This window comes from Homarus americanus, unplaced genomic scaffold, assembly GCF_018991925.1.
Source record: "Homarus americanus isolate GMGI-L3 unplaced genomic scaffold, GMGI_Hamer_2.0 scaffold48088, whole genome shotgun sequence".
Taxonomy (NCBI): Eukaryota; Metazoa; Arthropoda; class Malacostraca; order Decapoda; family Nephropidae; genus Homarus; species Homarus americanus.
This window is the reverse complement of record NW_024719965.1, coordinates 228,952-252,500: the sequence shown is the minus strand read 5'-3', so window position 1 is coordinate 252,500 and position 23,549 is coordinate 228,952. Positions and strand designations below refer to the sequence as shown.

Below are 23,549 nucleotides of genomic sequence, written 5' to 3'. Positions count from 1 at the left end.
CTTTTCCTCCTCCTGTTCATCTTCCTCCTCTTCTCTCCCATTTTACTCTCTCCCTTGACTGTAGAAAATCATCTTAATTATTGCTGGTACTTTCTTTTCCTCTCTTTCTCTCGTACGCCTACTCTCTAGCTAAAGCTGATCACGTGAAGATTAGACACCCCGGATTATTTTACGAGAAGATTAACCATTCTAACCTAACCTAACCTAACCTAACCTAACCTAACCTAACCTAACCTAATCCCTGAAGTAACATAAGTGGTTTGTAATAATCATGTAAAACAAGATAGGGTGCCTAATCTTCACGTAATCCTCGCATAAATTCAGGAAATGTAGTATTTAAACGATAACATTGAGAATACTAAGAAGTCGCCGCGTTCACAGGAAGTCGAATACGTGATATATCCCCGAACACCCTCAATCTCCCTTTAATCGGATCAGAGTCGCGTTCGAGATTTTGTGGAGGGGGGGAAGGGAAGCGTCGAGGGGGGGGGTGGTGGGGAGAGGGAGGATTGAGGAGGAATGATGAGGAGGAGATCGAGGTCGAAGGAAGGTAGGGGAAGAGTCGAGAGGGGGCTTAATATCCCTGCTAAGTTTCAAGAAAATCTGTACACCCCTTCACTGGCCATCATGTCTACGGGAATGTTGGTCCACGGGCATGATAGAGAGCGCGGGTACACCAGGTATCAAGATATTTCAAGGGAATCAGATGACTAGAACGAGGTTGACTGATTTAATAATGTAGGTTTGCTGATTGGCTGGGAATATCTAGCTAGTAATAATATTGTGGGACTTGATCTATATGAGCTAGAATATCTAGCTATTAATAATAGTAATAGGACTTGATCTATAGGCTAAGAATATCTGGCTGTGTGAAATAGTAATAGGACTTGATCTATAGGCTGGGAATATCTAGCTAGTAATGTCAGTATTAGGAACCTAACTTGATCTGTGGACTAGGAATATCTCGCTAGTATTATCAGTAATAAGGACCTGTCACCCTAATTTTACGAGTCAGGGCTAAAAATTTGGACCATTTTTCAGTTCTCGGTCAACTTTTATTCCGCAGTTAAATGAACCTATTAATTTTCGGCGTGAATGTAATGTCAGAGTGAGACGTAACGCAGCACCTTAGTAATCGTTAAAAATTCTTGGTGGATTTCTATTAATCTCTATGTCAGGAAAACACCTGTATGGTACTATCACCACCTGGCGATTACTATACCTGTATTTCTTACCCGAATCAGTATATACTTACATTAACTGTACAGGAATTACTTTACCTCTACTGTATACCAGAATTTGTACTAAAGACTAATAATTCTGAGTAAACTTTGTGATAGTGATTCTGGGTACAGCCCCTACATTCGTCATGGCTTCCTTGGGCTTCACTAATTGGATGGCTGCCGAAGTTGTCATAAAGTTGTGTCATAATGTAAGGGAACTTGGTATTGATCTGAAGAATTGTGAGTTTCCCTCCCCTCCGTCTCTCTCTCTCTCTCTCTCTCTCTCTCTCTCTCTCTCTCTCTTCACCACCTCTCCTCCTCTCTCTCTCTCTCTCTCTCTCTCTCTCTCTCTCTCTCTCTCTCTCTCTCTCTCTCTCTCTCTCTCTCTCTCTCTCTCTCCTCTCTCCCCCCCTTACTTTTCTCTTTTCCTTCTCCACCTTCACCCTTCTTCGTCTTTCCTATCTCTCCACTCCAATCCTGCCTCAATCGCTCTTCTTCCTTCTTCCTCCCTCCTTCTTCCTCCCTCCCCCTTCCTTCTTCTTCCCTCCCTCTTCTTCATTCTTCCTTCCTCTTCTTCCTTCTTCCTTCCCTCTTCTTCCTTCCCCTTTATCCTTTCCACTTTTATTGCATTCCTCCTTCCCTTGTGGCCATATTGTCCAACACACAATAGTAAAGATACTTTTTAAATGATACTTCCCTCGGTGATAACATTGTCAACGTGGATTAATACAACGAGACGATAACGGTCTATATAAAGGCGATATGATTAGGTCCTGTGATCCGATTATTGTGTTGGGATCTCCTGTGTGTAAGTAAAGTACATTAGGTATTGATCACAAGATTCCCACCTGGTCCAGTTGGTGTAGGAACAAGTATATGGTCTAACTAGTGGAGGGAACATCATGGAGGGAACATCACAAACATGGGTACTGCATAATGTGGGTTAGATATTTGGGGATGAGGTGATAATGGAGGGATATTAATGGGTTAAAGGGAGGTTGAGAAGGTCACAGGAGACGAGAGACTCTTCACCCACCTGAGGATACTGTTCACCCACCTGAGGATACTGTTCACCCACCTGAGGATTGATTCTGTTCACCCATCTGAGGATTCTGCCCACCCACCTGAGGATTCTGTTCACCCACCTGAGGATTCTGATCACCAACCTGAGGATTGATTCTGTTCACCCACCTGAGGGTACTGTTCACCCACCTGAGGATCATGTTCACCCACCTGATGATTATATTCGCCAACCTGAGGATCCTTGACTGAACCAGTGATAGTAAAGGTGTGTTATTGACGTCATCAGGTAACACAGCAACAGGTAAACAGACTCAGCCGAGGTGACAGCTTCTCCAGGATGGATCTAATGCGGCAGAGAATGACGTCAGGAACTCACACGATCATACCAGCGTTCAGAATAAAATAATAAAATATGTGTTGGTGTTTTATGTACTAGGTATTAAAAGAAACAAAACACAATGGCGTCAATATTGTGCCTAAACTCTACTTAACGTAACTAAGGACCGTATTTACTGTATGAACCGTAAAGAATCTCCTGGGGGGAAAATAAACGTGGGAACTTTAATTATTGGAATCTAGGGAAAAAAATTACCAACGAACCATTATAAACTGTGTAGTGTGAGGGTAAATGAGGTTAGGTTAGGGTAGGATACGTGTTCGTTAAATAAAGTGAAATTAGGTAAGGGTAAGGTGTATCAAGGTAGGCCAGGATTTGTTAGCGTTAATGTAAGTCAGATTAGGGTGTGAACGCTGGTCGGGTAAAGGCACATATCACCCTTACCTCCGAGAAGGGGGAGGAGGAGGAGGAGGAGGAGGAGGAGGATTATTACTTTGGGCCGGACGACGCCTTTGTCACCACGGGGAAAAAGTCAGACAAACTGTCGGGAAAATCTGTCCGGTAAGGAAAAATGTGTTGAGGGATAGTTCTTTGTTAGCCGGGAGCTTACCTAACCCGAACCTCCTACCCCCCCCCCCTCCCCCCTTCCCGTTCTGCTTACTCTCCTACCTTCCCTTCTCCCCTTCCCTTCCCTTCTCTTCTCTCTTACCTTTCCTCTCCTCTCCTTCCTTCCTCCTTTCCTCTCCTCTCCTTCCTTCCTTCCTTCCTCCCTCCCTCCATCCTACCTTTCCTCTCATCTTAGGGAGGTTAAGTTAAGGTGTCAGTCAAGCGGGTTAAGTTAAAATGTCAGTGAGGAGGAATGAGTTTCGGTGTCAGGAGGGATGAGTTTCGGTGTCAGGAGGGATGAGTTTCGGTGTCAGGGTGTCAGGAGGAATGAGCTTCGGTGTCAGTTAGGAGGGATGAGTTTCGGTGTCAGGAGGGATGAATTTCGGTGTCAGGAGGGATGAGTTTCGGTACAGTTAGGAGTGGTGGCGGGAGCGTCTCTCTGTTACACTGGGCGGGATGAATGTGTGATGAGGTTGGTTGTGTTGTGCTGGGAGGACAACCCTGGCGGTGTGTGGCTCACTCACCCACCCCGCCCACTGATGCCACCCCGCCCACTGATGCCACCCCGCCCACTGATGCCACCCCGCCCACTGATGCCATCCCGCCCACTGATGCCATCTTGCCCACTGATGCCATCCTGCCCACTGATGCCATTCCCGCCCACTGATGCCACCTGCCCACTGATGCCACCCTGCCCGAGAATGTCACCCGCTCACTGATGCCACCCCGCCCACTGATGCCACCCTGCCCACTGGGATGCCTCTCTACTGCACTCCACTGATGCCACCCCGCCCACTGATGCCACCCCGCCCACTGATGCCACCCGCCCACAAAGGAAGGAAGGAAGAGGGAGATGAATGAGGGAAGAGAACCAGAAGCAAGAAGAGAAGGTAATGTGACAGATAGAAACTGCACTCGACCACCTTCACTGCTCAGTGTGTAAAGTAAGGTACCCATTCACAGCTGGGTGGACTAGAGGTGCCCTGTCGGTGCTAACTAGTAACTCTTAGAAAGAAGGCGAGGACTGTATCCACTCGGTCACTGCCCTCGCTAAATGAGGTGATAATGGTTGAAAAAGAGAGAGAGAGAAACAATAGAAGTTAAAGAATTTGAAAATGATGATGCCAGTGAGGCTTAAATCCTCCCCCGCCTCCCAACACAGCCTGCCTGGCCGCCATCGCTGGGCTCGAGGAAACTGATAACATCCGTGTTAAGTTTCTCTGGACCTCATCACTCGGGAGCTGTTGCCTATGACGCTGTTGATCGTCTTACCAAAGAAACAACTCAAGAAGAGGACATAGAAGCCGCCCTCGTCCTCAACCATCTTAAATCTAGGACACACACACTGCGGAACATGAGACCCTCGTCGAACATCGGACGAATCTCAAATATCAGGGTCATATACCTGACCAAATATCTCCCCCTCCTAGAGCAGTGGTTCCCAATCTTTGTCATTCCACCCCTTGGTAAACCTCCAAAATCACCGTTTACCCCATTTTCCCCCTAAAACCACAAAAAATACTAATGAATTTAGTAAATGTATAACTATAATACTATAACATTTGTAGTCATACAGTTAGTGACTTCAAAGTCAAATTGAATATAAAGAATGCAAAGTCTACCCTGCCAGGTGGAAATGAATAATAAAACCTTATTTATTGAAAAATTTCCCAGGTTTCCTTTAAAATTTTAAAACATTTCATAGCCAGCTGTTGATCCCTGGAGGTCCGTGGACTCCAGTTTGGGAACTAATGACCTAGAGACAAGGCTGGAACATGACCTTATAAGGGATCTGTCATACTTTGTTATAAACAACGAACCTGTACAGGAAATTATCCCTCTACACGATCATTCTTCCTTCTTTAAATAACTTGGTAACACAACCAGTGACCCTCAGACCCTCACGCCTCTAAATTGTATGGGTCACAGAAGGCCAGCTTGAACTCCGCTCCTTTCTTGTTGAGCGTTGTAATGCTTCTGCGCTTCGCCTCGTACAGGATACAAGAGTGTGCCCAATAAACTGTGGGAAAATCTGAATGTGAATTGGATGATTCGAAGAGAAGTGAGAGAAGGAATAAAAGCCGGTAGTGTACAAGGAAGAGTGGAACAGAAGGTGAGTGGTGAGTGGGGTAGGTAGGCACGGGAGGCTGTCGGTAGGGCAGGGTGGGTTAGGTAAGGTAGGAGGGGGGGGGGGACAGTGGCCCACCCACAGTACACAACACAACACCCTGTTATATTAAAGCCGCATTCGTGGTCACACGCCCCACCTCTCTTTTTTTATTGCGGACCATAAAGTAATATTGTCACCATATATTCCCTTTTGTTAAGTATAAAGGCCGTTACTGTGTCATAATCCAGCAATATTTAAGGCTGATATATACCGTGGTATATGATATGTGTTAACTAATATTCCCACAATATTTACTATTGTTGTAATTGTATTGGACTAGTGTGTAATATTCCTGTCGTATATAACACAGGTTTGGTTTATTGAGTATTTACTATTGATTAAAGGTTTACACTGTCAGCCATGATGATGATGATGTTTACACCAATAGTACTGTCAATAAAGGCCGTTACCCACAAGATTTAATATTAACCCATTTTATACGATAACGTAACCCCTTGAGTATGATAACCAAACCCCATGAGTACGATAACTTAACCCCATGGGTAAGATAACCTAACCCCTTTAGTACGATAACTTAACCCCATGGGTAAGATAACCTAACCCCCTTGAGTACGATAACTTAACCCCATGGGTAAGATAACCTAACCCCTTGAGTACGATAACCTAACCCCTTTAGTAAGATAACCTAACCCCTTGAGATAAGCTAACCCCATGGGTAAGATAACCTAACCCCTTGAGTAAGATAACCTAACCCCTTGAGTACGATGACCTAACCCCTTGAGTACGATAACCTAACCCCTTGAGTAAGATGACCTAACCCCTTGAGTACGATGACCTAACCCCTTGAGTACGATAACCTAACCCCTTGCCTATTATTATCAGTTTCGAAATAATGTGATGAAATTGTGAAGTGATTAGGGCATGTGTTGATGTTGGCTGGTGTGTGGAGTGACAATGGGAAATGTGTTGTTTAAAGGATTCTGAAGGGGTGAATGAGGTGTGTGTGTGTGTGTGTGTGTGTGTGTGTGTGTGTGTGTGTGTGTGTGTGTGTGTGTGTGTGTGTTAAATAAAATCAATGATTATTGCTTATATTGTTTTTATTATATTGTTTTTATAGGATAGCGGGAAAAAGGTTCTTTATATTGTGGTGTGTGATGGTTGAGTGCGTTATTAGCGGGACACACACACACACACACGCACGCACGCACGCACGCACGCACGCAAGCAAGCAAGCGCCTCCTTAATGATTACCACAATCCCAGTGACAATCTTAGCACGTTTGCATCCTCGACTCCTGCTGGCCGTGTATTATTTGATGACACACCCCTGGTTGACTGTGTGATGGCTGTTTTGGAGGTCGAGTAGGAGCATTGCCTCAAGTGTCACTCCTTAAATTGGCCTTTAAGGGAAGCACTTTGGGGTGTACAAAGCTGGCACGGTGTGTGTGTGTGTGTGTGTGTGTGTGTGTGGAGAAAGAGATGAATCGAGTGTGATTTATGGGCGTGGTGCGAAGGTCATTGCGTAATGTGTTCATGACTTGTGAGTGTGTTCATAGCGTGAGTGTGTTCATGACGTGTGAGTGTGTCCATAACGTGAGTGTGTGTCCATAACGTGAGTGTATTCATTACGTGTGAGTGTGTCCATAGCGTGAGTGTGTTCATGACATGTGAGTGTGTTCATAACGTGAGTGTGTCCATAACGTGAGTGTGTCCATAACGTGTGAGTGTGTCCATAACATGAGTGTGTTCATAATGTGAGTGTGTTCCTAATGTGAGTGTGTTCATAATGTGAGTGTGTCCATAACGTGTGAGTGTGTCCATAACATGAGTGTGTTCATAATGTGAGTGTGTCCATAACGTGTGAGTGTGTCCATAACATGAGTGTGTTCATAATGTGAGTGTGTTCATGACGTGTGAGTGTGTCCATAACGTGAGTGTGTGTCTATAACGAGTGTGTTCCATAACGAGTTTGTTCATAATGTGAGTGTGTTCCTAATGTGAGTGTGTGTTCATAACGTGAGTGTGTCCATAACGTGAGTGTGTGTCCATAACGTGAGTGTGTTCATAACGTGAGTGCGTGTGTTCATAACGAGTTTGTTCATAATGTGAGTGTGTTCCTGATGTGAGTGTGTTCATAATGTGAGTGTGTCCATAACGTGTGAGTGTGTCCATAATGTGAGCGTGTCCATAACATGAGTGTGTTCATAATGTGAGTGTGTTCATGACGTGTGTGTTCATAGTTTAGACCGTCACTAAGGTAATATATTATCTCCTACAGGTACGTGTGTGTTAATTAACGTTGAGGGCGAGATGGAGGTGTAGCCGCGAGGACACAGGTAAGACCGCACCACACCTGTCCACAAAGGAGCGCCACCACAAGCAAAAAAAAACAGGCAATAGTTCGTCTGGCGTAAGTTCCTTGCGTTATTGCAGAGAGGATCGCCACGCTGGACGTTGCTGGTTGTTCGTGCTGGCGCTGGCGGTGGTCGTACTTTATGGAGGAAAGCTTAATTATGTGATTGATGAAGGAAAGTTTAGTGATGTGATTGATGGGGGAAGCTTAGTGATGTGATTGATGAAAGAAAGCTTAGTGATGAGATTGATGGGGGAAGCTTAGTTATGTGATTGATGAAGGAAAGCTTAGCAATGTGATTGATGGAGGAAAGCTTAGTGATGTGCTTGATGGAGGGAAGTTTAGTGTAGATCTATGACTTAATGAAACGAAGTTGATCAAGTGGCACTATCTGGCACTGCCTCTCTGTATCTGACACTGTCTATCTGTATCTTGCACTCTGTTCGTCTGTTCTGGCAACCTGTCTATCTGGGAGTATCTGTATGCCTGTCTATTTTGGACTGTCTATCCGTCCATCTGTCTCTATCTCTTAGTAGTTAAAAGGTTCTTCCCCTTTTTAGGACGATTTAAGGGATTGCTATGTTGAGGGATAGATTATAAGGGGTTAGTGTATTAAAGGGTCGATTAAGGGGCTTTACCCTCATATTTACTTTTATTTTGAGTACGAGAGAGAGAGAGAGAGAGAGAGAGAGAGAGAGAGAGCACTTACATATCACATTAAAGCTGTGTTTCAAGGCTTTGTGTAATATCTCGGGCTCTCCTGCGTTCCCCCTTGTGTACCTCCCCTTGTGTTTTCCCCTTGTGTTCTCCTTGTGTTTCTCCCTTGTGTACCTTAAAATTCTTCAACGAAGGATCTTCCCCAGGTTCTCCTGTGTCTCTCCTTGTGTTTCTCCCCTGCACCCACCCAGGTTTCCCCTTGTGTACCCTGTGATCTTCCCCTGTGTTCCTCCCCTTGTGTTCTCCTTGTTCTCCCCCTTGTACCTCCTCCCCAGATCTTCTCCCTTGTGTTCCTCCTGTGTTCCTCTCCCTTGTACCCCCAGGATCTTCCTTGTGTCTCCCTTGTGTTCCCACCTTGTACCCCGTGTTCCTCCCCTGTGTACCTCCCCGTGTTCCTCCCCTGTGTACCTCCCTTGTGTACCTCCCTTGTGTACCTCCCCGTGTTCCTCTCACCATTGTTCGGGTCTGTTCCCTCTGGGCTTGTTTCTTCCTTGTTTTATCTCTTAAATATTTTCTTGTCTTAACTTGGGACTCACATCTCTGCCCAGTTTCTATTATTTTAAATTTTTTGGTTTGTATGAACGTCTTGAGTACAATGATGCTCCCTTGAGTACGATAATACGCCCTTTGAGCACCATGATGCCCCTTGAGTACGGTACTATATTATTTGAGTACAAAACTATGGCCGGTACACACGGGGTTAAAGTCCTCGTACTCATAGGGTAAGTCCGCATACTCACGGGGTTGAGTCATCATACTTATGGGGTTAAGTCATTATACTCATGGGGTTAAGTCATTATACTCATGGGGTTAAGTCGTTATACTCATGGGGTTGAGTCATCATACTTATGGGATTGAGTCATTATACTCATGGGGTTAAGTCATTATACTCATGGGGTTAAGTCATTATACTCATGGGGTTAAATCATTATACTCATGGGGTTAAGTCATTATACTCATGGGGTTAAGTCATTATACTCATGGGGTTGAGTCATCATACTCATGGGGTTAAGTCATTATACTCATGGGGTTAAGTCATTATACTCCTGGGGTTCTTAAGTTCCGTTCACTGGATATTGATTGTTAACAAGCTTCAACTTCCAGGATTATGAAGTTCCATTAAGTGTCAATTTCTTCATCAGACAACAATTTTTCTCACAATTAATGAACCAGTGTTGTAATATGCGCCTCATCACACGTGTTCTGCACCTACGTGAACCACACTCAGGTAAAATAATTGAATACATTTAACTGTTTGAGTCGAGACTATATCTTCAACACTGTATCGAGTCGAGTGTTTAATGATTCACAGTAATGAACTTTAGGCTTTGACGTCTCGCTCGCTTGATATTAATTGTTTGTGTTTGATGTAGTAGACGAGGAGTGGGTTTTACATCAGGTATTGCAAGATATTGTTCAGTCAACTCTTCATGTTATAGAAAAGGTGAGTTTTGTTCCGCTTGTTCTCACTCGCTTAAAAATCTAGTTCGTGTTTTTTTTTCTTTTTTTTCTTCCCAACACTGCACACTCCCACTCCACACACCCTGCTACCCCACACCCCACATACTTTCACCCTTCACACTCCCCACCACCCTCACCCCACACACCCTATACTTGGTAATGGATGGAGGCCAAGGGATAAATTTAACATTTTATTTTATTATTTGTTTTTATTTTGTTTTTAATATTAAATGTTATGAGAAATGAAGAAAAAATAACAGTGAAAGTGGGTCCCATACTCCAGGCGGGTCGTTAGGGAAAGCGCACTGTAACTTAACCCCTGGAGTACGGTGACAGTCTTTGTATTCAGGGTCAAGTCGTCGTACTCAAGGGATCAAGTCGTCGTACTCAAGGGGTCAAGTTGTCGTACTCAAGGGGTCAAGTTGTCGTACTCAAGGGGGTCAAGTCGTCGTACTCATGGGGCCAAGTTGTACTCAAGGGGTCAAGTTCGTACTCAAGGGATCAAGTCGTCGTACTCAAGGGGTCAAGTTGTCGTACTCAAGGGGTCAAGTTGTCGTACTCAAGGGGGTCAAGTCGTCGTACTCATGGGGCCAAGTTGTACTCAAGGGGTCAAGTTGTACTCAAGGGGTCAAGTTGTCGTTCTCAAGGGGTCAAGTCGTCGTTCTCAAGGGGTCAAGTCGTCGTACTCAAGGGGTCAACTCGTCATACTGGATGGGTTAAGACTTCGTACTCAAGGGTCAAGTCGTCGTACTCGAGGGGTCAAGTCGTCATATTGAATGGGTTAAGGCTTCGTGATCAAGGGGTCAAGTCGTTTTACTCAAAGGGTTAAGGCTTCGTGTGGTTCATATTCTCGTTGCGTCACAGTTACGGTGATTGTGTTGAGTGACGTTGACTACATCTTCTTAGGAATATTTAATAGGGTAGAGAGCTGACTCCTGTAAACTCATTTTATATACATCATTTTCACGGACGGACACGATAACACTGTTAGAACCTTGTGTGTGTGTGTGTGTGTGTGTGTGTGTGTGTGTGGAGGGTGAGGAGGTTTCAAGGATGGTAAGGGAGGTTCAGAGAGGGCGAGGGAGGTTCAGGGAGGTTTAGGGAGGGTGAGGGACGTTCAGGGAGGTTCAGGGAGGGTGAGCGAGGTTCAGGGAGAGTGAGGGAGGTTTAAGGAGGGTGAGAGAGGTACAGGGAGGTGGTGGCCGCCGTGACCTGGTGTGTGGCAGGTCCATAACGTAAGACCGTCACAGATGTCACAATATACTGTATAGGTGGTCGGGTGGTGCCTGAGACCGAGGCTGGTGGTGGTAGTGCTGATGGTGGTGATGATGGTAATGGTAGTGATGGTGGTAGTGCTGCTGATGGTGGTGATAGCGTTTATGGTAGGAATGGTGGTAGTCCTAGATGACTTCACACAGTCTCCTCGTCTATACATCTCAAAAAAGTGTACCAGTCAACAGTTAAACTAAAATATATCCCAACCCGTTGCTCTCCCTGCGAAAATATTTAACCTTTTTTAGCTAACCTTTTTTGTCGGGAGGGTAGAAACTAAACGATGTGTCAATAGCAGAAATGGCTCGCTTATAACAGGGAGTCACCCCCCCCCCCTCCCCAGTGTGTGTGTGTGTGTGTGGTAAAAGTTAACACAAATTTGCCAGTGTATGTTGAGTGGCGTTGTAAATATTGTTGACCGACGGGATCACAAGCTTTAGTTGGTCATAAAGACTCGCCCCTTGATAAGTCCTCTTGAATATACGAGCTCAGCCATTGTAAACACTTTAAAAAAACTACTGAGTCTTATCTATGGGTTTTCATTGGTCCTTCTAACTCCATGTTGTTGTTGATGTTAGAGTTAACGAGCTCAGGCATTGTTTTCATGGATCGTCGGTGTCCTCTCTTGGGGTTGGTGTACGGTACAGGGTGTCTCAGAAAATATATGCACGCGCCCTTATAGATTTTCGTAGAGATTTTGCGTCATCTCCACGAAGATCTATAAGGACCTGTGTGTATATTTTTTTTCTGAGACACCCTGTATAGTCGACAGTGTGTGAGGCGATGTAATGGATGTTATGGCAGCTTAGGTCGATTGTTATTGTTAAATCTGTGGTATATTGGCCGGTGTGAGCACTGTGTGGAGGTCGGTGTGAACACTGTGTGGAGGTCGGTGTGAACACTGTGTGGAGACCGGTGTGAGTACTGTGTGGAGGCCGGTGTGAACACTGTGTGGAGGCCGGTGTGAACACTGTGTGGAGACCGGTGTGAACACTGTGTGGAGGCCGGTGTGAACACTGTGTGGAGGCCGGTGTGAGTACTGTGTGGAGACAGGTGTGAACACTGTGTGGAGGTCGGTGTGAACACTGTGTGGAGACCGGTGTGAGTACTGTGTGGATGCCGGTGTGAACACTGTGTGGAGACCGGTGTGAACACTGTGTGGAGGCCGGTGGGCGAGGGTACGTCCTCAGGTTTGGTGATAAAATGAACGCCAGCCGTAATAGACCCCAACTTAACCTAATCATAAGGCTTTAAGTATACTGGGCTTAGGATCCTTGGAGAACGGAGCCCATTTGAGCAGTCTCTGTTGGGTGTAGTCGTGGCGGTAATGTAGTTATAACCGGTATTTATTTTAATGGTGCTTCTCTGTTTAATGGTGCTTCTGTTTAATGGTGCTTCTCTGTTTAATGGTGCTTCTCTGTTTAATTGTGCTTCTCTGTTGAATGGTGCTTCTCTGTTTAATGGTGCTTCTCTGTTTAATGGTGCTTCTCTGTTTAATGGTGCTTCTCTGTTTAATGGTGCTACTCTGTTTAATGGTGCTGCTCTGTTTAATGGTGCTTCTGTTTAATGGTGCTTCTGTTTAATGGTGCTTCTCTGTTGAATGGTGCTTCTCTGTTTAATGGTATTTCTCTGTTTAATGGTGCTTCTCTGTTTAATGAATTGCTTCTGTTTAATGGTGCTTCTGTTTAATGGTGCTTTTTCTGTTTAATAGTGCTTCCTGTTTAATGAATTGCTTCTCTCTGTTTAATGGTGCTTCTGTTTTAATGGTGCTTCTCTGTTTAATGGTGCTTCTGTTTAATGGTGCTTCTCTGTTTTAATGAATTACTTCTGTTTAATGAATTGCTTCTCTGTTTAATGAATGCTTCTGTTTAATGGTGCTTCTACAATGGTGTTGCTTGTATCTTATTGTATTTGCTACCTTATGTTATCCTCTTCCACCTGCTCCTCTTCCTCCTCCTTCTCCTCCTTCTCTTCTTCCTCCTCCTCCTCCTCCTTCTTCTCCTCCATAATCCCCTCTTCTTCCATGTCCTCCTCTTTATCCTCATCATCACCATCATCATCATCATCACCAATGCATCATCCACCATCACCACCACCACCATCATCATCAACATCATCAGCAACAACGCATCATCCTACACCACCACCACCCACCTACCATCATCGTAAATGTCATCATCATCATCATCATGTCCATCATCCTCTACCTGTTTTCTGCCTCCATTTCTCCACTATGTCTCTACCTCCAATCTCTCTCCATACCTACCCATGGCTTTTGTCTCTCCCCCCCCTCTTCTCTTCCCCCTGTCTCGTTTTATCTCCATCTCTGCCACCTTCCCAATCTCATTCTCCCGTCTCACTTCCCTCCCCCTCTCACTATCTCTTCATCCATCTTCCTCTTCTTCCTCCTGTTTTCTCCGTATGTCTCTTATACTTTTGGTCTTGTCCGTCTGTGTGAGTGTAGACGATGGTGGTGGTGATGGTAGTGATGGTGCCGATCGTGGTGGTGGCAGTGGTAGTGGTGAAGATAAGTGAAGGTGGTGTAGGTGGTTATAGTAGTGATGGTGGTGATGATAGTGATAATGGTGGTGATAGTGATGATGGTGTAGGTGGTGGTGGTGCCATTGGTGATCCAGCCACGTAATTTCCTGATTTGGGAGTTGGGACTTAAGACTACTCCTACCTTGAAAACACCTGAGTCATTGTAGTTATCTTCAAGGCGTCATGAGAAACTAGTTTGATGTGACGATGAAAATGATCAACCAGATAATTATATATCAGATATTACAACGTGTTAACCTTCCAGTGTCCAGAGTTAACAATATCTTAACGGGTGGGGAGGAAAGTATGTTTTTGTTTAATTAATTCTGAAGGTGAGGTGTTTACTGTAGCTCATATCACATCAGTGCCCCCCTTCTCCCCCTCTAGCTTTGTTTATTTGGTTTTGCCTTATTTCAAGTTTATGTTGCTGTTATATATATGCTGTGGGGGGAGGTCCTTTAATGAGCTACATGAACCAGGAGTGTTGGTTAGTGGGGTGGAGTGGAGTTTGGGGGGTGGCACCACACTTTCCTCAAGTCTTTGGTTGAGTCTCACCCTCAGGCAATACCCCAGTTTTCTTTTTTAACACTCATCCATTTTTTTTTTACAAGATAAATGACACGGGGAGAGATGGCACATGTGTCTTGGTACAGTTGGTTCCTCTCGCTAAAGATTTGATATTTTTTTATGAAGAATGTTTTAAAACTGTTTAAAGTTATATGATGGAAGAAAAATTACTGTGACATGGAGTTGGACATAATGTTGGTCCTAGTGTGAGGTATAAAGGAACTGTGTGTGTGTGTGTGTGTGTGTGTGTGTGTGTGTGTGTGTGTGTGTGTGTGTGTGTGTGTGTGTGTGTGTGTGTGTGTGTGTGTGTGTGTGTGTGTGTGTGTGTGTGTGTGTGTGTGTGTGTGTGTGTGTGTGTGTGTGTGTGTGTGTGTGTGTGTGTGTGTGTGTGTGTGTGTGTGTGTGTGTGTGTGTGTGTGTGTGTGTGTGTGTGTGTGTGTGTGTGTGTGTGTGTGTGTGTGTGTGTGTGTGTGTGTGTGTGTGTGTGTGTGTGTGTGTGTGTGTGTGTGTGTGTGTGTGTGTGTGTGTGTGTGTGTGTGTGTGTGTGTGTGTGTGTGTGTGTGTGTGTGTGTGTGTGTGTGTGTGTGTGTGTGTGTGTGTGTGTGTGTGTGTGTGTGTGTGTGTGTGTGTGTGTGTGTGTGTGTGTGTGTGTGTGTGTGTGTGTGTGTGTGTGTGTGTGTGTGTGTGTGTGTGTGTGTGTGTGTGTGTGTGTGTGTGTGTGTGTGTGTGTGGTTGTGGGTGTGTACCTCCCACCAGTTGCTCTGCCACCACCACCACTAAGAGAGTTTAAATCACTTAAATGGCGTGGACGTTGCTTGTGGGGGGGGGGATTGTAAAGTAGTCAGCATTAAGAAAATGGCTTCATATAAACAACGTGTCCGAAAAGGTTCTGCCCTAAGGGGGAAAATAATATGCACACACACACACACACACACACACACTCACTTCACTTGTTGTCTAGCCATACATCAAGTTACGATTATTGTGACTATTCGGACACCCCGTGTAACCAGGTGTAAGTAGAGTAGTGGTTGGAAAATGAATGACGTCACAGTATGAGGACTTCCGAGAAGAATGACGTCATTGGTGGATAAAGTAACGGAGATTCTATTCTTTCGGTGACGAGATGAATGACAGAGGAGTGTGCAAGGGGCGAGGAGGGGAAGGGTGGAGGATGTGAAGATTAATAGCCGTGAGGAAAAGGAGAGGGGGAAGGGGGACGAAAATACCGAAAAAGAGGTAAAGAAATGGTGGAGGAATAGGAGGAGAGTTAGTGAAGGAAAGAGAGGATGATAGATGGGTAAGGAGGAGAGGCATGGGGGAAGAGGAGGAAGAAGGATGGTTTGAGTAGGAGAAATGAGATGGTGGAGAATGAGGAGTAGGGGAGGAAAGGAAAGAAGCTGAGAGGAGGAGGAGGACGAGAAGAAGAAGAAGAAGAAGAAGAAGGGAGGAGAGAACGTGAAGAGAAGACGAGAAGCCAACAGTGGTATGAATATAAAGAGATTCGTCAACAGTTATCAATATAACAGTACACCACCCCTCCATCACCCCACCATCACCTTCCATCATCCCACCATCATCCCTTCCTTCCACCCCACCATCACCCTTCCATTATCCACCACCCCTCCATCACCCTACTATCACCCCTCCATCGCCCCACTCACCCCTCATCACCACCACCATCCTCCCCTCTATCACCCCACCATTATCACACCTCCCTATACTTTACCATCATCCCTCCCTCTATCACCCACCATCTCCCTCCCTCTAATACCCCACCATCATCCCTCCCTCCTATCACCCCACCATCCCTCCCTCTATACTTACCATCATCCCCTCTATCACCCCACCATCATCCTCCCCTCTATCACCCCACCATCATCCCTCCCCTCTATCACCCCACCATCATCCCTCCCCTCTATCACCCCACCATCATCCCTCCCCTCTATCACCCCACCATCATCCTCCAGTTCGTACCGGCTGTATTAAACATCAGGCAGCCAGGTGTGGTACGGGTAAGTAATGGCTTTAACACCTGGAGCATGTAGGTACCTAAGTTGGGTTCAGGTAAACTTCACGACGCTGCTCTCAAGTTTTCCAATTACGCCGTCTCTAATACACACTCTTATTCACCCTGACTCCTCCCACCTGTTTTTGTTCCCACCTTCCACTAAACTAATTTACCTGGGTTATTGTTATGTCCAAGTGTGTTATTATTAAAGGTGCGTTATGGTACGATACGGTGCGTTGTATTCCGTGTGTAGTTGATGTAGTAATTGGTGTTAGGGTCGTGTGGTACAGTAAGGTGAAGGTGCCGAGCGTGATTTTCTTTCCAGATTTATGGGGAAACGTTCTTATTTGGCGGGTTTTTTTCCTTCAGTATTAACGATTCTTGCCTTTTTCACGTTTCCAGGTTTTATGCAAATTTATTAAGATTCGCGAGTCTGGAGCTGTACGTGAAGGGTCTTACTCTTAAGAAACACAATGTATTATACAAGGGGTTAATGTGAGGCCGTCGTTAATAACTGTCCACCTGTTAAATGGAAGGCTGGTATGAATTGTAGTCCCCGGCTGGTGGTGGTAGGTGTGGCGCTAGTCCCCGGCTGGTGGTGGTAGGTGTGGCTGTAGTCCCCGGCTGGTGGTGATAGGTGTGGCGCTAGTCCCCGGCTGGTGGGTGACCAGATGTGGCTGTCGTCCCCGGCTGGTGGTGTGCAGGTGTGGCTATGTAGTCCCAGCTGGTGGTGGTAGATGTGGCTGTAGTCCCCCGGCTGGTGGTGATAGGTGTGTGCTGTAGTCCCCGGCGCTGGTGGTGGTGAGTGGCTGGCAGTCCCCAGCTGGTGGTGGCCAGGTGTGGCTGTAGTCCCGGCTGGTGGTGGTGGGTTATTGGCTGTAGTCCCCAGCTGGTGGTGATAGGTGTGGCGCTAGTCCCCGGCTGGTGGTGATAGATGTGGCTGTAGTCCCCGGCTGGTGGTGGTAGGTGTGGCTGTAGTCCCCGGCTGGTGGTGGTAGGTGTGGCTGTAGTCCCCGGCTGGTGGTGGTAGGTGTGGCTGTAGTCCCGGCTGGTGGTGTGGAGTGTGGCTGTAGTCCCCGGCTGGTGGTGATGAATGGCTGTAGTCCCCCGGCTGGTGGTGGTAGGTGTGGCTACATGAGTCCCCGGCTGGTGATAGGTGTGGCTGTGGTCTCCTGCTGGTGGTGGTGGTAGGTGTGGCCTTGTAGTCCCGGCTGAGTGGTATAGGTGTGGCTGTAGTCCCCGGTTGGTGGTGGTGGTAGGTGTGGCTGTAGTCCCCGGCTGGTGGTGGTAGGTGTGGCTGTAGTCCCGGCTGGTGGTGGTAGGTGTGGCTGTGATCCCGGCTGGTGGTGATAGATGTGGCTGTAGTCCCCCAGCTGGTGGTGGTAGGTAATGGCTGTAGTCCCCGGCTGGTGGTGATAAGTGTGGCTGTAGTCTCCTGCTGCTGGTGGTGTGGGTGTGGCGCTAGTCCCAGCTGGTGGTGATAGGTGTGGCTGTAGTCCCCGGTTGGTGGTGGTGGTAGGTGTGGCTGTAGTCTCCTGCTGGTGGTGGTGGTAGGTGTGGCGCTAGTCTCCTGCTGGTGTAAACCGTGAAACCTGGTACACCGATACAATTAACTCAAAGTTATAGTAAGAGTGATAAATGTAACGCTCATGTAAGATTGGTAACTGATGTAAGATTATTGTGATTTATTACGTCATAGTTTTACCTTATATTGAGGTTACATTAGTTTCTTACGGGAGATATTAAATGGATATGATTGGGTTAGTGATTAATTTGATTTGTTAAGGAAGGCCGTGATTGGCTGAGTGTCCTTGACGATATTTTCAAGAAAGAAGCTGATTGGTTGATTAACATGAAATTATCATCCGAGGAACATGATAATTGGTCGACGTATAGTACGAGTATTAAACATTATATAGGGAAAATACAGTGACTTGACAGTGACTCAAGTTCTTGGCACTGTAGGTGTTGACAGGGCTCCCCCCATCCATCCTCCAAGTGTATATGTTATATATTTGTCCGTTACGACCCGTCAGATATTTTTAACAGCTCCGGTATTTTTAGAGTAAAAAAAAAAAAAAATCTATCGTAAAACTCCTATTTTTTGTTTACGATAATTCGCTTATTTACGAAAGAACAAAGTTTTATATTAATTTGTTATGCGTAAAGTGATCCTTGATAATGTGGTGAGAGCCCTGGTGCGCCCCCGTATACTTCACCAAGACAAAAGGACCGGGTGGAGGCGCTGACGAGGACGTGTCTGGGGAGGGGCTCCAGGGACACAGTGCTCCGCCAGCTGATTCTAATGAGACAGTGTTTCCATCCCATGGCGCTAAGTGTTAATGGGCGGCATGTGTGAGAGGTGGCGGGTACGTGTGAGAGATGGTAGGTACGTGTGAGAGGTGGGTACAGTACGTGTGAGAGGTGGGTACGTGTGAAAGGTGGTAGGTACGTGTGAGAGGTGGGTACAGTACGTGTGAGAGGTGGCGGGTACGTGTGAGAGGTGGGTACAGTACGTGTGAGGTGGTGGGTATGTGTGAGAGATGGTGGGTGCGTGTGAGAGGTGGGTATGTGTGAGAGATGGTGGGTACGTGTCTACCCAGCAGAAATTGGGAACCTGGATGTCAATCGATTTGCGGATCGTATTCCGGGGTAATGGTTAGCCAGTGCAGTTGGCGAGTTGTCCGGTCTTCTCGGACTATTCCTTGACACTGGGTCATGCAGCTCGTTAACGTGGGGTGTGGTTGTTGTGTTTGCGACAGCTTCTACACCTTAACAAATTCACGCCTAGGAGGCCCTTGGGCCGGCCATCCTCGATTTCGAGGGGCTTCCATTATTATTATTACGTGTGAGAGGTGGTGGGTACGGTAGAGTCTTATCGCAAATCCGACGCCATTGTAGTCATTGTCGTTATTTAAATGACTTACGCGTTCTTAGATCGTTAATGAAAGGAGCTATCGATTGTAAACAAAAACAGAAACATAATAATAAACACAGTCTCGCCTCAATGTAAAGAAAACAACAACAAAAAAAGCCTAACACTATGTAAATCTCTCAGTTCCCTCGGGTTTAATTTACGTCGAGTGTTTTATGTAAATCCGCAATTCAATGCAAAATTCGTAACTGGAAAGCGGGAAGTTTGTCTCGGTGTAATACCAAATGGGGGATGGGAGGTAGGTAGCACAGTGGGTTGAGGAGCTGGGTTTGTAAAGGTGTCGTCGCAAATGGAGCCAGAAGTGAACTGAGACTCTAGTCCTAAAGTTGCGTATGTTATTATTATTATTATTATTATTATTATTATTATTATTATTATTATTATTATTATTATTATTTTACGTCTAACTAATGGAGGTACAGTACTACAGTCACAGAGGAATTTTTTCGCCATCTTGAGGGAGTATGTTTATGTCGTTGCTTATTCCAATGGAGATAAAGGTACACAGAAACTAGATCCGCTACTTTACCTTCACCTGTGATTAGATAGATAGATAGATAGATAAATAGATAGATAGGTAGATAGATAGATAGATAGATAGATAGATAGATAGATAGATAGATAGATAGATAGATAGATAGATAGATAGAATTACAAAAGCAGAAAATATTTAAACAATGAATATTAATTACCTTATTACATGTTAGTTGGCACATCTGAAAGAATTATTAAAAAAATGGTTTAGTGTAAAAGTGAGACATTATGTTGACTGCAGCAGGTGGTGGTTATTGTGGTGGTGATGGTGGTAATGTAAGTTGTCATAATGGTGGTGGTGGTGGTGGTGGTTTTCATGGTGTCAACAGTAGTTACCATGATTATGATAGTAAGTGGTCATGGTTATCATGGGTGTTAATGGTGATTGCCATGATGGTAATGGTGGTGATGGTGATTAACTCGTCAGCAGTGGTGGTAACCGACAATGACGGTGGTGTCGGTGGTAATGGTTGTCATGGTGATGGTAATGGTCGTCAAGGTGATGGCGTTGGGAGCTGTAGTGGCGTTTACCTTATTATTGCACCTTTACAACAACACCAACTACCAGTGAATAAGAGGGGTGGGAGAGGGAGGGAAAGGAGACAGGTGGGAGAGGAAGGGAAACGTGGGGGATACAGGAAAGGGAGGAGGTGGGAGATGCAGGGAAGTGAGAGGGGTGGGTGGGAGAGGTAGGGAAGGGAGAAGGGTGGGTGAGGGAGGGGGAGAAAGGAATAGGGTGGGAGAGGGAGGAAGGGAAAAGGGTGGGTGAGAGAAAGGTGACCTCTCTGCCCATCGGTAATAAATTTGTTTTCTTAGAAGTAGTTTGTGGTGGTTATATCGAGTCTCGAGGTCTGTTGTGGGTGTTGGTTGGTTGGTGGAAGCCTTACCTGCCTGCCTGGGAGGGGGAGGAGGGAATGAGAGGAAGGGAGGCAGATAAGGGGAGATGGGGGAAGGGAAAGGAGGAGGGAGAGAAAAGAGTCGGAAAGAGGAATGGGGGAGGGAGGTAGATGGAGGGAGAGAAAGGGAGAGGGAAAGGAGGAAGAGGAGAGGGAGGTAGGGAGGGTAGCGTATATGGGCAGGACGCCTTTAACATAGATACTTGTGATGGAGAGTTTAATAATGAACACAACATGTTAGCGAGTAAACCTTATGGGAAGTTTACTGTAATGATGTGTTTCTTTATCATACCCAGAGTTGACCGTATTGTAAGTATATGCCGCTGCTGCTACCGCTGCTGCTGCCGCTGCTTCTGCCGCTGCTGCTACCGCTGCTGCCGCCGCTGCCGCTGCCACTGCTGCTGCTGCCACTGCTGCTGCTGCTGCGGTCGCTATGTGCTAGACCGTTGGCCTCCATTATATTATTATTTACGTCATGTGGAAACATTGTATGTGTGTGTCAGTGTAACCAGTGTTATTGATTAATCTCTCTTTTGGAGAGAGAGAGAGAGAGAGAGAGAGAGAGAGAGAGAGAGACCAACCATAGGTTAAAGCTTAACCTGTTTCTCACTTCTGCTCTCTCTCTCTCTCTCTTTCTTTCTCTTTCTTTTTCTCTTTCTCCCTTGCCTACAGGCTCACTATCCTAGGACATCACATCCTCAATCCCCACAATCCTTGACTCTGTTTGCGTCAACTCAGTTTGTCAATCTCAATTTTCCAGTCTTCCAACCTTCCCTTCTTCCAACCTTCCAGCCCAGAGACTTAAGCCTTCCAACCTGGAGTTCACTCCACATTCTCCGCTCCACCGCTTCTCTAACTTCCTCTTTCCTCCATTCTCTGTCTATCCAACCCTCCACTGTTCCCCTCACCCCTCCTTCACCCCCCACTGTTTCCCTCACCCCTCCTTCATCGACCCTTCACCTGTCCCCCACCGTCCCTTCATTCCTCCTCCACCGTCCCTCACCCTCCTCCACCGTCCCTCACCCCTCCGTCCGTTTCCATCCTGTCTCCATTCCTTTCCTCCATCCCATCACTGTTTCACCCTCCTCCACCCTCCACTGCTCCCCCAACCCTTCTCCCCCCCACCCCCCACTACCCCTTCACCTATCCACCACCCCTCCACCTCTCTCTCATGACAATTCTCCAGGCCTTAGCCAATATGATTCCGGGTGGCGCTGGACACTAACAACCGCCAGGGTAATTGGAAGTTGTTGAGGCGAGTAATTCCATCTCTTCAGTTGGGGTGAGGTTGGTCGCTCGCCCTACGCTACCCCTCCACAAACACAACCTTATTGTAAGAGTATTATTATTATTATTATTATTAATTTATTTTAATTTTTTTTGTTAAGTGTTAAGCCCAAAAATTGAACATAATTAAAAAAACAAACAAATAATTCTTGTTTTTTTTTACTGGGGTTTAATTTTCCTCCGGCTTTTTTTTATGTTTTTCCTTTGCACTATTTTTATCAGAAGACGAAATACGGAAGTTGGGGTTTTAATTAATTTTTCCATCTTATTCCAGAAATATTTTTTTCTTATCGGGCCGAAATGCGAAAGTGATTTTTTTTATTTATTTTTTTTTTATAAATTCTTTCCTTGCTTTTTATTTCCACGACCGAAAGATCTGGGAAGAGATGAGTGATGCTTTCCGTCCGTCCGTCTGTCCGTCTTTCTGCCCTTCTGTTTATATCTGTCTGTCTGTCTGTCTGTTCGTCCTTCGGTGACAAAATTGTGTGTATGTACATTCATGAGAGAGAGAGAGAGAGAGAGAGAGATCCCTGGTTGGGGAGGGGGAGGGAGAGAAGTGATGGCGTGAGGGAAGGAGGGAGGAAGGAAGTCATGGAGGAAGGAGGGTCTGTTGGAGAGAGAACAGTGGTGATGGAGGATGTATAGAACTCGTTGAGGGAGTACGAGGATAACAGAGAGCAAACGGTAACGGTGGAGGGAGAGAGAGGAGGGAGGTACTGGTGGAGGAAGAGAGGAGGGAGAGGAGTGAGTTGGTGAAGGGAGAGAGGGAGATAGTAGTGAAAAGAGAGAGAGAGAGAGAGGGGGGGTACGGTGGAGAGGAGAGACTGGTGAGCTGAGAGAGGGCGGGGAAGGATTGATGGAGGAGGAGGGAAGGGACTGGGAAAGAGAGAGAGAGAGAGAGAGAGAGAGTTGGCGGTGTCACTGTGTTGAGACAAAGGGTTCAGTGTGCTGTAGATCCACACGCTCCCTCACTGCCTATGAGACTCGCATTTTCTTCGATCATTGGCGGGTTAGAGGGGTACCAACCTAACCTAACCTAACCTAACTTAACCTAACAAGTAAGTACAAGTCGTCGTAGAGTTTGTTTCATTTCACGACCCGAACGAGTATGGGGAGTGTCGTACCCAGGATTCTCTTGGTTTTCAATTACGCCATTAAGTGAATCCTTTAGGAGGTCCTACTAAGCCTTCCTCTGGGCGGTCAGGATCCTATAACTGGCCACGATCGTGTAGGAGGTACCGGGTTGTGGTGGTGGGTGACAGTGATAGTGGATGACAGTGATAGTGGATGACAGTGTTAGTGGATGAAAGTGATAGTGGGTGACAGTGATAGTGGATGACAGTGATAGTGGATGACAGTGATAGTGGATGACAGTGTTAGTGGATGAAAGTGATAGTGGGTGACAGTGATAGTGGATGACAGTGATAGTGGATGACAGTGATAGTGGGTGACAGTAATAGTGGGTGACAGTAATAGTTGATGACAGGGGGTCAGCATTGGCAAAGATTATTCGTTTGTTTACGTTCTCCAGTTACGATGAAAATTTGACTTAGGAACATCTGAGAACCTCCCTTCTGGTTGTGTCCTCCCGGTAAAGTTTTCTTTTAATATTTTCAATCTTTTTTTTTTATTCTCTTGGCTCTTCGTTTTCTTTTC

At 46.0% G+C, this 23,549-nt stretch overlaps 1 long non-coding RNA gene across 3 annotated transcripts in view; it reads left to right on the top strand.

The window, feature by feature from the left end:
* Positions 1-23,549, top strand: part of LOC121860338 — a 62,983-nt gene that overhangs the window by 21,664 nt on the left and 17,770 nt on the right. For 2 of the 3 annotated variants that reach the window (XR_006087860.1, XR_006087858.1), the window contains one exon: positions 7,598-7,729. This is a non-coding gene — a long non-coding RNA (uncharacterized LOC121860338). The remainder of the gene's footprint in view (positions 1-7,597; positions 7,730-23,549) is intronic. The other variant, XR_006087859.1, reaches the window with a different exon arrangement.